The 12,938-nt window shown below is 46.1% G+C and overlaps 1 long non-coding RNA gene across 1 annotated transcript; it reads right to left on the bottom strand.

Annotated features, from left to right (window-relative positions):
- Window positions 1-1,734: 1,734 nt before the first annotated feature.
- Window positions 1,735-11,584, bottom strand: LOC134473639 (uncharacterized). Its single transcript, XR_010043990.1, has 2 exons — window positions 11,451-11,584; window positions 1,735-2,410 (listed from the first exon to the last, which is right to left on the bottom strand). It is a non-coding gene; the product is annotated as an uncharacterized LOC134473639 (long non-coding RNA).
- Between the last annotated feature and the right edge of the window lie 1,354 nt (window positions 11,585-12,938).

Here is a 12,938-nt window from a genome sequence, read left to right as displayed (position 1 = left end):
ACATGGGGCTTCATTCCTGTCTCTGTTCCCTGAGCTACTAAAGGTATTCATCCTTCCTGTGTCTCAGTGCACCACTCAACTCTATCAATGTCTCCAAAAACAACTAATATTTCTCTCCATTTCTTCACTGTCAAAATTCTGCAAATCTAATCTTTTCCAGTTTTCTCATTTTCTTGTCACGCCCTAAGAAAAATAATAGCGCTTTTCTGTTAGCCAGCCATAAGCGCTTTCATAGGACATACTAATTAATTTAATCCTCAAAACAATAGTCTACCACAAGCACTATCTTGGGCATCCTCACATTTTAGCAGGAGAAACAACACGGAGTGGCTAAGCTATTAGCCTAAGATCACACAGCTGGGAAGTGGTAGAGTGGGATTCTGACATAGGGGCTCTGGCTCTAGAGTCTGTACTGTCATCATCACAAAAGCTCAGAAGGCCTATTTGGAAAACTTGCCCAACTACTCTTCTCGGAAATTGCTGGCCTACCCAAAGTGATAGGATCGAGACGGTCCACTAGTACACTGGGCTCAACCAGTCAGATTCTCACCATGATAAACAAGCAGAAGCTCTGGTTTGCTGACTTTCTGGTTCCAGTGCCCGTGTATCCTGTTCCTGGATAACCATTAGACATAGCATGTTTCAAACAACCAGCTGCCCTACTCAGCTGAATGACGTCCATCTCTGTAGTCCAATAATGGGTTCAGATCATGTTTAAATCATTTAAATCACATCCTCCTAGCCACCCTGATGCTGATCTTATGAAAGCTAGTGGCCATCTCTTCTAAAGCATCAATTCCCACAGCCCCTTGCCCTGCTCTACCTTTCTGTGGCTCTCCTCACAGCTGCCTGCCTCCCCAGACCGCTGCTGTGATCCTGTCCTCTGAGATTCCTCTTCTGGCTTTTTCTTCACTTGATTAGGCTGCCTCTCACCCTCTAGGACCTGGCTCGGTTTTTCTCTTCCAGGAAAGCTGCCACGATTCCCTGAGGCTAGAAGTGCTCCACCCCACATCCTCATAGCCCTCTCTGCAAATTTTTATCATTGCATGGCCCATGCAAAATGGATGTGATTGGCTATTGCATACTCCCAAGTAAAAAATAGCAAGCTACAGAACAGCCAGGATAGTAGAACCTCTTTTGTATAAAATCATGTAAAAGAAAGACAAACGGGTCATGCCATTCACTTGCCTGAATCCTCCGGTAAATTTCCAGCTGTACTTAATAAAACACAGAGTTCAGATCCACTCTGCAGTGCTGTAGAATAGGATGCCACCCCTCTTTGACCCTTTGCTCTCTCTGTCACACTCATCCCATCCACGGTGAACTGCTATCCTCTTTCTCAAAATCATCTACTTTGTTACCACCTGGGAAACCATTTGAGTCCCCAGATGTTTGGCTGGCTTAGCTGTGTCACTGAAAATTCACATCAAGTTCCCAGAAAATCCACCTCAATTTCCCAGAAAATCCAGATCAAAAGTTGCCACCCATGTCATTCTCCTTCACCCAACATTCCATTTTCTCCAGGAACTTATTCTCTGAAAATAACTTTTCCATTCATTGGAGGTATCTTATTTGTTTTGTTTTTCTATCACTGTACCTAGCCAAAACTTAGGGTTTTGATACAATCCTCCAGTAACTCTTGCCTACCCAATATTTGTTATACTAACTACAAGTTCTGGGTTTCCCCCCAAATACCCCTCAGACTCAATAAGTGGCTGGAAAGACAGAAGTATATTGTATTCATGGTCACATTTATTATAGGACAAGGATACAAATTAGGACCACCTAAGATATAGACCCACAGGCCAGAGTCCAGCAGGGGCAGAGGACAGGCTGTATTGATCACTGATGGCCACAGCAGTATAGAAAAGCACACACACACACACACGCACACACACACACTCACACACTAAATTCTGTTTTGTTTCATACAGTTGAGGTAAATATCAAGTTACATTTCACTGAAAAGCCAAACAAATGACTTTAAACTCTCATGTCATCCATCATGAGCAATTCATCCTTCCTTCTCAGATGATTCCCGGGGGTATGTTCTTACCGAGGCCAAAACAATCAGTTACTATTGTCCCATCCAAGACAGAGACAAATGAAAATGGAAAGTTTGATCCATGTGCCAAAGGCCCGTCCTGCAGCTACAGCTGCTGTCGTCACCCCTGAGTACCTTTGCCCAAGGAATTCCCTGAGTCCTGTGGCAGGGCCTACACCCTGCAGGAAGTGCCTTGTGGCCAAGTGACCACTCACTGAAGAAGCACTGGCACATGCCAGACTCACAGCTGCTCTGGATGGCTGTGGTGGCTCTGGATCCGGTGGGAGGTGACAAGTCTTTCTCCAGGTTCTACTTCGCTGCCCGCATCCATGCTCAGGAGGCCTGGGTTCCAATATCGAAGCTTTTCTGGAACAGAAAAATTTCAGTGCACAACCACACACCTTGTCCTGATGTCTGATCATAGTCAAAGGGTGGGGGCACTGCAAGAGTTACAGCCCTCCCTGAATATTTCCTGTGGACCTGGCCAACACTTCTTCCTTGCTTCTTCAGTCTGCTGTGGGGACTTTCATTAGTCTATGAGACATGTGCTGGCTAGTGGTCAAATGAAGGCACAGCTGTTCATCCTCCTCAAAGAGCCCTTCGACTGCTTTACAAATTAACAGGAACAAAAAGTTATAAGGACTTCATGGCCAACTTCACCCATCCCTTTTTCTGAGCTTTAGGCTGCTGGAAAACCAAAACACACTCTACTTTTTCCCCAGAGCAAAGAACTATAGGGTGTTCGGTTGACATCTGTAACTTAAAAGAGATGTTCATGGTTCTCAGAAAAGGAGGGTCCATGCCTACATCATCTGAAACAGAGAACTACTAGGAATTTTTAAATGACTAAGGGCACCAAAGCACATGTGTATGTGTATGCACATACACAGGCAGAGAGGCCTGTAGAGGAGAAGGAACACAAAAATATTAGCATAGGCTATTTCTGGGCAATAGAATTTCAAGTGATGTCTGCTTTCTTTATATTTATTCTACCACTGGAATATCTTACAATAAAAATCTAGCACTTTACAGTAAAAATATAAATAAATAAGAGTTTTGGATATCAAGGAGAAAGACTACAAGAGAAAGTCTACCAGAATGAGCAGGTGGTTGAATCATCAGAAGCCTCAATTCATGGTACTAAAATATCCTTGCTTGGTTGGGATCACTGTCTTGTTTTATTTATGTATTGATTCCTTTTAATTCACATTCTCCAACCCTGCTTGACGGGAAACTGTTCTAATATATTTAACATGTATCTTTATACCTGAGCACACTTTAAAAAGCATATAGTGCCTGTGTATCTGAGTATATATTTTTTATTTATTTGGTTATCTTTATATATCTATTTCCCCTAACAAACTATAACATACATACCTCCCAAAAAAAGGTGAGAACTGATTTATATTTGAAGCCCCAGATAAAATATGGAGCTTAGCACTGAGGGACCCTACAAAGCGTATTTGTAGGACTGAACTGAAGAATTAGTTCCAATTGTTTCTCAAAAATGTCACAGCTCCTGAACTTTAAAGATAATCTGTCCTCCTGATTCTCCCCCTGCCTCTCTTTCTTTCATAGCCTTCCCCTTGTGCCCTCCTTAACCATAGACATCACCTAACAGTCTTTATCTCTCTTCTGCCCTCACTTGACCCAACCCACTAGTCAGGTTTCTATCATTTTGCCTACAGTCTGAATAGTTGTCCACTGTTAAGCCTACACAGATACTCACTTGTCGTAATAGTATCAGTAGGGGAGACCTCTGACCTTTATGAGATGATAAGGTGATGCATTTTCGCCCTCATAGATGGGATAAATGCACCAATAAAGGGGCGAACCAGCTCCTCTTTTTTCTCTTCGCCCTTCCACCTTGAGCCCTGTGAAGATGGGCTGTTCTTCCTCAAAGGGCACATTGTTCAAGGCATTATTTAGGAGTCAAACTCTCCAAAGCTGCTAGTGCCTTCATCTTAGACTTCAGTCTTCAGAACTCTGGACCAATCTATATCTGTTAATTATACCTTACCCAGTCTGTGGTACTCTGCTACAATATGCAAAACAAGTTAAGACAGGTGCTTTCCAAATCTGTATCTCTAACTTCAACCCTTGTGTGCATTCATGTGTGTGTGCACACACATGGGGAAGTGTGTGTGTCTCTGTGTGTGTGACTGAGGACTGAATTCATGGTCTTTGCACTGAGCTACATTCTCCAGCCCATTTTTGCTTTTCATTTTGATCCAGGGTCTCACTAAGTTGCCCAAACTGGCCTCAAATGTGTGATTCTCCCACCTTAGCTTCCCAGAGTGCTGGAATTACAGCCTGCACCACCACAACTACTGAACTTCAATTTCTTTGCCACACTACAGACTTAGAGCTAAGAGTCTCCAACACATCTCATCCTCACCATGAAATCCTCACTTTGTCCACCTGCCCCACCCAGGTTTCTGTTTTCTCCTTTGTCACCTCTTACTGAAGAAGCAGATATTTGCATTCTTCCCATTCTTCAGTCTCATCCTTATTGTAATTTTCCTTTCTCTCCATGCAGGATACGTCACCAGATTCTTTCATCTCTACCTAATGTATAACATGCTAAATGTGGTAGATGGATAACCAGTGGTCAACTTGTAATACCAGCTGAGTCCACCTGAGTATCACTGCCATCAACATAAAGAGGGAAATCTGGAGAAGTTGTTGTTGGTTCTCCTGTTGCCATTAGTTCTCCTAGAGGAGTTTATTGAGCTTCTTTCCTGGTATTAACTTCGCTGTTCTCATCATTAGAGGAGCTCAGGACCTTATTGTTGTTGCGGATGGCTGCAGTACTTTTGGGGGGAGCTCTGGCCCTTACATTGAGTGTCACTTCCTGGCTCCAGTACAGATCCTTCAGCCCACCTGCACAGACTTTCTAGCTTCCACCACTGACCTGTTGGCCTTCCCAGTGTAGATCCCTGGAACAGACTTGCATGAGTCATTACCATGGGATCTAGGCCTCCAGCTGGACTTGGGGTGGGGTATTGTCATGGGCAATAGGTCTTTAACTGGACAATGCAGTATATTGCTATGGGATTCAGGCCCTCAATTGGATTCTTTGGAGTCTTTAGTGTGTGGACAGATTTCATGCACTTTTGCTTTTTTTGTGTCTGACTAGGTGACTATTATAAAATAATACTACAAATTATGTATCCTATATTAAATTATTTTCCTTGAAAACTCTAACTACAATACTGTTACAACCAGGGATTTTGCTGGGTGCTGAGAACGTAGGGCTGAGCAAGACTGAATAATCTCAGGAGATAGTCAATAGACCAATAAATAATCACCATGCTGCAGAGTTGTGATCAGGGCTAAGAAGGGGGTAAGCAGGGTAATGTGAGGGTCATCAGAGTGGCCAGAAAAGGCATCTCTATAGGATGAGAAGGGAGCATGTTGTAAAAAGACTCAGGGGAGAAGCAAAAACTTCCAGGTTGAGAATCAAAAGATTCCAAGGCTGCAGTGCAAAAGAGTTCTCCATATTCAAGGACAAGCAATGTCACATTTGAGCTGCAGCTTATTGAGGAGGAAGTGACCAAAACTATGTGAGGGACTGAGGAGAAACCATACAATGGAAGTCCTTGAAAGCCACTGGAAGTATTTGAACTTTATCCTAAGTGTGATGAGAAATCAAAGGGCAGTATTTAAGCAGAGGAGGGATCCAACCCAACTTGTACTTTTATACTTGCATAAAGAATGAATTATGGGGGACAGAGTATGGAGAGCAAGGAGCAAAGCAGAAAGAAAGGTTCAATTTTTTGCACCAAATTGAGCAAGAGGGCCAAGTGTGTTGGCACATGTCTGTAATCTCAGCACTTGAGAAGCTGAGGCAGGAGGACTGTTGGGAGTTTGAGACCAGCCTCAGCTACAAAGTGACTCAAGGCCAGCCTGAACTGCACAGCAAGACACTGTCTCAAAAGGACAAAAAAAAAATTGAGCAGGAGGCAGTGGCAATTTAAACTATGCAGTGATCATAATGAGAAATGAGCCAACCTGAGATGGATGCTGGAGGTGAGCCTGAGAGAGCTTGCTGATGGATTGGGTATGGAGATAAGGGAAAGGGAGGAACCGAAGATGAGTCAGGAGTTCTGGTATAAGCAGCTAGGTGGATGATCATGCCATTTCTTGAATTGGGGACATAGAGGGAGGATCTGAGCCAGCTGGCAGTTCAGTACAGCAGGGAGTTAAAGTTTTCCTTTAGATGTGCTAAATTTAAGGTTCCAATCAGACACTCTGGTGGAGACGTCAAGTTGATAGTTGGATATAACAACGTGGGGCTCTATGGGGAAATCTCTGGCATGGAGATCCATTCAGGAGACATCACTGCAGGGGTGCATGCTGTCTTCATGGACAGGCTAGAAAAAAAAAAGAGGGTGTCAGGGGAGGAAAGGAACCCCTTAGCAAAATCTTAAGGAACTTTAGCATTTGGAGACCCTGTCTACAATGAAGAACCCAAAAAATTTTAAAAGTAGAGGTCAGTGAAAACTCCAAGAGAGTACAATGTCATGAAACTAAGAAAAAAAGGTGTTTCATGGTGCAGGTTGGGCCAAATATGACCGAAAAGCCATAAATCAAAAACTCTGAATGAGGCCCAACAAACCATTCACCGGCTTTCAGATAGCAGAGTTAAAGAGTACTTTTTGTAAAGCAAGGCTGCAAGCCCATCTGTAAGTTGTAGGTGAAGAAATAAGCAATTTGTGTAGTCTTTGGAGAAGTTCTACTCTAGAGGAGGTTGCAGCATCAGTGGAAGCTTTTATGAGATGGGGATCAACAGAGCATATTCACATGTGGGTGGGAATGAACTTTAGACACGGTGGGCTGCAGCAGAGGTAGGGAGCCATGAAGAAAGAGAAGCCCTTGGGATGGGCAGAGTGGAGGGGCAGGCCTTTGATCCAAGGGAACATCTTCCATCCTAAGAGGAAGAATAATGGAGAAAGAGGGTACACTGTGCATGCACTCAGGAGGAAAGGGAATTCTCCTTCTGTAGTTTTTCACTTCTCAATGATGAGACAGGAAGTCCAGGGCAATGACGGTGAGTGGGAGGAGGAGGAAAGGAGAGGGACTGAGAAGCAAGCATGGATCAAAGCACTCTTCCAGCTCCCCATGCAGAAAGGAGTCTTACATCAGAGTCTTACATCTGTACTACAACTAGGGCCTCCATGCAGACTCCCAGCCTAACCCTCGTTCAGACTCTCAATCCCCCATCTTCCCATCCTTCAGCGAGTCCCCCATACTACACTTTTCAAGCCATGGGATCCATTGTGGGGCTCCCCTCTGCAAAGACCAATGTCCCTACCCATCATCTGGGAACCTAGATTTCTCCATTTTCGGTCCCCACATGGTCATGCTTATGTCCAATACCACCCTTTCCCCTCCGTCTTTTACTAACTCAGTGTGCTCTGTCCATTGCTCTCCCAAATGCTATGAAATCTCTCACTTTTGCATCTTTGTTCAGGCTCCATTTGCTGCATGATCTGCCTCTTGCAGAAGTCTTAGGCCATTCCTCAAGATCCATCCTAAATCTTACTGATTCCAAGAAAATTACCAAGTCCATTAAAATTAATTTCTCCTCCCATAGTGCCTCCTTTCTTTAAAATTCATTGTAAAAAATCGAAGTCTGCCCTGTAGCATTGGCATGCACTTATGCATGTATACTTATCTATAGGTGTGCTTGTGCCTCTGTACAAAGAAAGGAGGGAATCAAGGGCAAGAGACAGGAAGGAAAAGTGGAGATGCCTGATGGACGCCTGCGGTTCCCCTCCACCGCTTATGAAACTGCTTCCCAAGACTGGCGAGGGTGACAGAAGCCTCCAGCTTTCCCTTGGCTTTCTGCAGCATCCCAGGGTGGCCTGGCCCTTCCACTTCCGGTCTGCTCCCTCTCCTCCTTCCGTTCCCCTGTGTCTCCATCTCAGACACCCAGTCACTGCATCAAATCTTAAGAAACAGCTCCATCTCCAAAAACAGCACTAGGAAGGAATTGAGAGAAATAGGGCAGAAAGAGGAAAATTGAATGCTGAAAAATTCGTGCCGAGGAGGCAAGCGCTCACCCCGCTTCCCCTGCGCCCCATCTGATAGGAGTCTGGCAGGGGCCCTGGCTTTCCAGGCACATGTGAAGACTGTGAGGGGCTGGGCCAAGACGGTCTGAGGGTGAAGGAGTGAGGACCTTCCAGCGTGTGCAGCTGAGCAGCACTAGCTCTGGGGCACCTGGCCTGTTGGAGGCAGTTTAAGGACAGGGCCGGGTAAGGTGTCTAGATTAAGGGCTGCCCCTCTCCCCTGCCAGCCTCCCCTCCCAGTGAAGCGAAGCCTGGCAAGTGTTGCCCTTTCCAGCCCCTGTTCTCTTTAGGAACCCGCAGGGGCAGCGGTGCCCTAGGACCAGAGCCAGTTGCTAGTCCTGCTCCACTTCTTTGAACCCAGTGTGCCCTGAGCCTGGGGCGGTAAAGTTGAGGGAGCCGGGTTTTAGCTGCCTGAACAAGCTGGATCTGGTTCCCAGGCCTGGCCTCTTAGTCCCCTCCCAAAGCACCGCAGAGACTGCAGCCTGATTAATGCTGCACGCTGACAGCTACAGGAGCCGGTTCGCTGTTCCCGGCAAGCGCCCGGCTCCCAGCGCTGGGGAGGCTCCGGCTGCCCGACTGCGACCCCTGGCGGCGGCGGCGGCACTCTGCAGAGCGTGCGACACCCAGGGGCCGCAGGTGGGGGCCGGGCACGCGGTAATGCACCCGCGCCCGCAGATGGTGCGGGGCGGGCGGTGCAGAAAGAAGGAAGAGCAATTTCTGCTTTCTTATAAAATAAACAGGAAAGAAGGGAACAATCTGCTGGAGATGGTGGAGGTTGATGGAGGGGTAATTGGAGGGGGGAAGGTGGAAATGTGAAAATCTGTTTATAGTTGCATTGGAATCTGTTTAATATGATGCGTACACAACATATGACTTAGAAGTTCTTCGCTGCTCTGAGCCTACTTCCTTCGTCTTCGTTTTTACTGTGAGCTCTGGTCCCACTTTCTCTTTCCTGTTTTCTGGAAGAGGCATCCATTTAGGGAACTGAAGCATAACTTGACTGTCTCCAGCGCCCTTAGTGAGCCCTCCAAAACACACTGTAATGTGAGCGTTGAAAGCCCGGTGTTTGGAGAGAGGCACTGTGAACCCAGCACATGTCTAGCTGTGTGACCTCAAATAACTTGCTCAACCTCGCTGAACCTCTTTTTCCTTCTCCGGAAAATGATGTAAGGAAATGGAAAGAGATGAAAAAAGAATTAAGATCGTACGTGCATTACGTACATGTACCAGCTTCCCCCATGGCATGTAGACATGATGTGACTGCACACACGTACTAGCACATTCATTTTCTAATCCCACATTTTTCTAGGTATAAATTATAAAATTAAATGCAATTGTAGAAAAGGAGAAAAAGCTCCTCCCTCCTCTCTACCTGAAGAACACAGACGGTGTCCTGTACCGGGTCCGCATTCCCGCCTCACGCAGGGCTTCTTGGGAGGACTATGATACTGTGATAGACTCAAAGATAGGACAGAAGCGCCCACGCGAGTAGCAGGAAGAGGAGTCTGCCATCCCTTTCCCTACGCCTGCCCCTTCTTTCCCTCCAAACACACAGCCCTGGAGCCCACGCCTGAGCACATAAGCCCACCAGGCAGCTCCCACAAAATGGTGTACAGTTAGAGCTGATCCTAGCTCAGGGGGAGCTGGATACCTTAGGTCAGCTCTCAAAGGCTGCGATCAATGTCCTTCATCTTGGGGTTAGCACTACAAATATTCCACATTTGGACACACACGAGGCTTTCTGCTAGGGGCTTCCAAGATGTACAGGTTCTCCGGGAGACTCCTATGGAGCATGCTTTAGTTGAGGAGGTGTGATGTTCACGGGAGGAAAAAGAAGTAAGAGACAACTACACAACACATAGTGATCATAGATGGCAGATATAGAGTCCACCAAGGACTCCCCAAGCAATATGAGGTCACAAGGTGAAAAACTGAATGAGATCAAAGTTGAGGGTTCAGCCGAGTCCCAAGAGCTGCTTTGATACAGTGGGCAGGTGCTGCCCTCTAAGAGAAGGCTGTGTCACACGTGTACCACCCGGCATGAGCGGATAAGCTGTCTCCTCAAAGATAGGGAGGATGCTGTGCCATCTTTAGCCCCTAGACTTTGAACTTATCTCCAGGAATGACCCCCATCCAAAGACCACTCTGAGCGTACCACTGTCAGGTCCTCTCTTCAACTGAGCTGCTACTAAGTTCCAAGGGATAAGCAAAAGGAGAGATGGGGCTTGATTTTTCAAGATACTTCACCCACTTATTGATCAACTCACCTACATCATCCGTCCATCCATTTATCTATTCAGTCTTTCCTTCGACTAATATTTTATTTAGAAATTATTATATACAGGGAACTGAGTCCTGTGCAATAAAGAGTACAAAATAATTATATCTTTTCTTTCCTTTTGCCCAGCGAGATTCCAACAATACCCTGCTTAATTTTAAAGCATCTCCGCTTTTGTCCCACTCCATCTGTGGGAGCCCCTGAGAGCCACAGGACTCAATCCACTACAGAATCAAGGCCCTAATAACACACGTCCCACTAGTCTGATTAGCAAACTCTCATCTAATTGTTTAGACTTTACTGAGCCACCCACCCACTTCCCAAAGAGACAGCACTCACCCTTAGCATTGGGTACAAGTGTGTCCAGCTCAGTCCCACGCTAGATGCCAAAATATGGCACATAAGCTTGTTCAAATCATCCCTCACATGTGCCCAACCCCTGGGGTGTTCAACTAGAATCATTTCAGTAGTTTTTTCCCTCCTGATACCTCTCAATCTCACCCATGCCTTCATGGGATTTGTGGCAATCTGCGCTCTTTAAAATATTTTCTGGAGTGTGTTTGTGTGTCCTTAGTGGTGGCAGAATGCTGTATAATTATCTCCCAATTCATCAGGCTCCTTAACAGGCAAACGCCTTTTTTTCCCAATAAGTTTCTCTGGCTGAGGCACCAATAGGCCTTGTTGCTACGGAAACCAGAACGTTTCTCCCTCTGTTTTAATGGTATGTTGCAGGCGACGTGCATGTATGCAGCGCACACACACAGCGGCCGCTTGCGTTTCCAGCCCTGCTCTCCCTTCCCACCTCTTCTGACCTGTCTGGCATCCTCCCGACATTCCATGTTTCTGAACGATGCCCCTCATCCACAGCCCCGCTTGTCCCCTTCCTGCCTTTCACCCTGCCTCCACCTCCCCCTACCCTTCCATCTGGTGTTCTCAGCTGCTTAAAAAGAAATACCAGTTGGCTGTGCTCGCAGTTGAAGAGGGAGAGAGAAATAAAAGGTTATTGGAGAAACAAAGCTTTGCAAAAGCCTTTGGGCAGCCAGGTGTTACTTACGGAAAAGTGGTGGCTTCACTTGCTTGGTCACCTTCCTAGAACAGGGGCCACTTCAGAGATCGGGGAGAGGGGGAAACAGTGCAGCTCTGTGCATGTGCAGGAGCTCAGGAGTCCCTTCCCTTCCCGGCAGCACCATCTGCTACTGCTGCTTGCAGGACAGACGAGGGGCCTCCCCACCAGACCCCGTCGAGTTCAAGGGCTGTTAGAGGTGGGAGGGCTCTATTGAGACTTCTTTGTTTCTTAGGTGTTCAATGAACATTTCCTGAGTGCTCAGTATGCACCGGCACTGTTCTAGGCACTGGGAAGACACAGATGGTCCCCGTCCTTAGGAAGCGTGACCAGCTCCCAGCTACTTGCCAAGACAGTGTGAGAGTCAATGTGACATTTGGGCTCTGGAGTAAAAGCAAAACTCCGAGCCTGGGGCCACCTCTTGCTAACTGTGACCTTGGAGAAAGGACTAACCACCATCTTTAAGACTCATTTTCCTCTTCCCTAAAAAGTAGATCATAGTGAGTGTTTCTGGAGATTAAATAAAATGCTGAGTATTTATTAGCATCGTAAATGCCTGTTGTTGTTGCTGTCATTATTATTATCACTGTCAGAGTCATGGAATGGCCAGGACAAAGGCAGGCAGGGAGTCACAAAAAAAGATTTGGGCTGTTTAGGGGGGCTGGGGGGGGCAGGAAGAAGACACCAATCAGAAAAGAAAGAACGGGTATCAACAAGAAATTAAAGAAAACATGCTGGAGAAGGGGGGAAAAGCCCTTTATACATTGGTAATGTGAATATCAGCTAGCACCACTATGGAAATCAGTATGGGTAGTTCATAAAAATCTAAAACCAGAAATTCCACTGGACCCAGCCTTTTCCCTTCTGGGTATCATTCCAAAAGATTTAAAGACCTCTGAGGAATACATGCATACTTTGTTTACAGCAGCACAACTCAAAGTAGCTCTATCTTGGAAGTGCTCTGTAAGCCCATCAACACATGCATGAGTGATTGTGGTCTCTACACATGGTGGAGTACTACTCAGCCATAAAAGAAAAACTTGATCATTTGTAAGAAAATGGATATACAATCACACACAGAAGATTAAATATAACATGATTTCTCTTATATAAGAAATCCAAAATACAAATAATTTAAAGAACAAACTAAAAGACAGGTGACAGGAAGCTGGGAGAGATAGGAAGGCAAAGGAAATAAAAATGGCTAAGATGCGGATATGGGTATGTGCCAGGTCCTCGAGGCGAAGGTAATTCTCACCTGTCACAAACACGTGATTCTACTCAGAGAAACCAGCAGTGTGAAGGCCTGAGTGTGGTCAGGCATGTTCTGTGCATGTGTCTTTGCTGGGCACAGGACTCTGTAAGGGCACTGGTGCATGCTGCTTATAGAACCAAGCCTCAGGCCCCCAAAGGGCACAGCCCACTCACTGTTTACAGAGGAAAACATTCCCTTGGGACAGGCAAAGCACCCGCCAAACC

Source organism: Cavia porcellus, unplaced genomic scaffold, assembly GCF_034190915.1.
Source record: "Cavia porcellus strain 051 isolate PalLab524CR breed Dunkin Hartley unplaced genomic scaffold, mCavPor4.1 scaffold_27, whole genome shotgun sequence".
Taxonomy (NCBI): Eukaryota; Metazoa; Chordata; class Mammalia; order Rodentia; family Caviidae; genus Cavia; species Cavia porcellus.
This window is presented reverse-complemented; position numbering and strand designations above follow the sequence as displayed.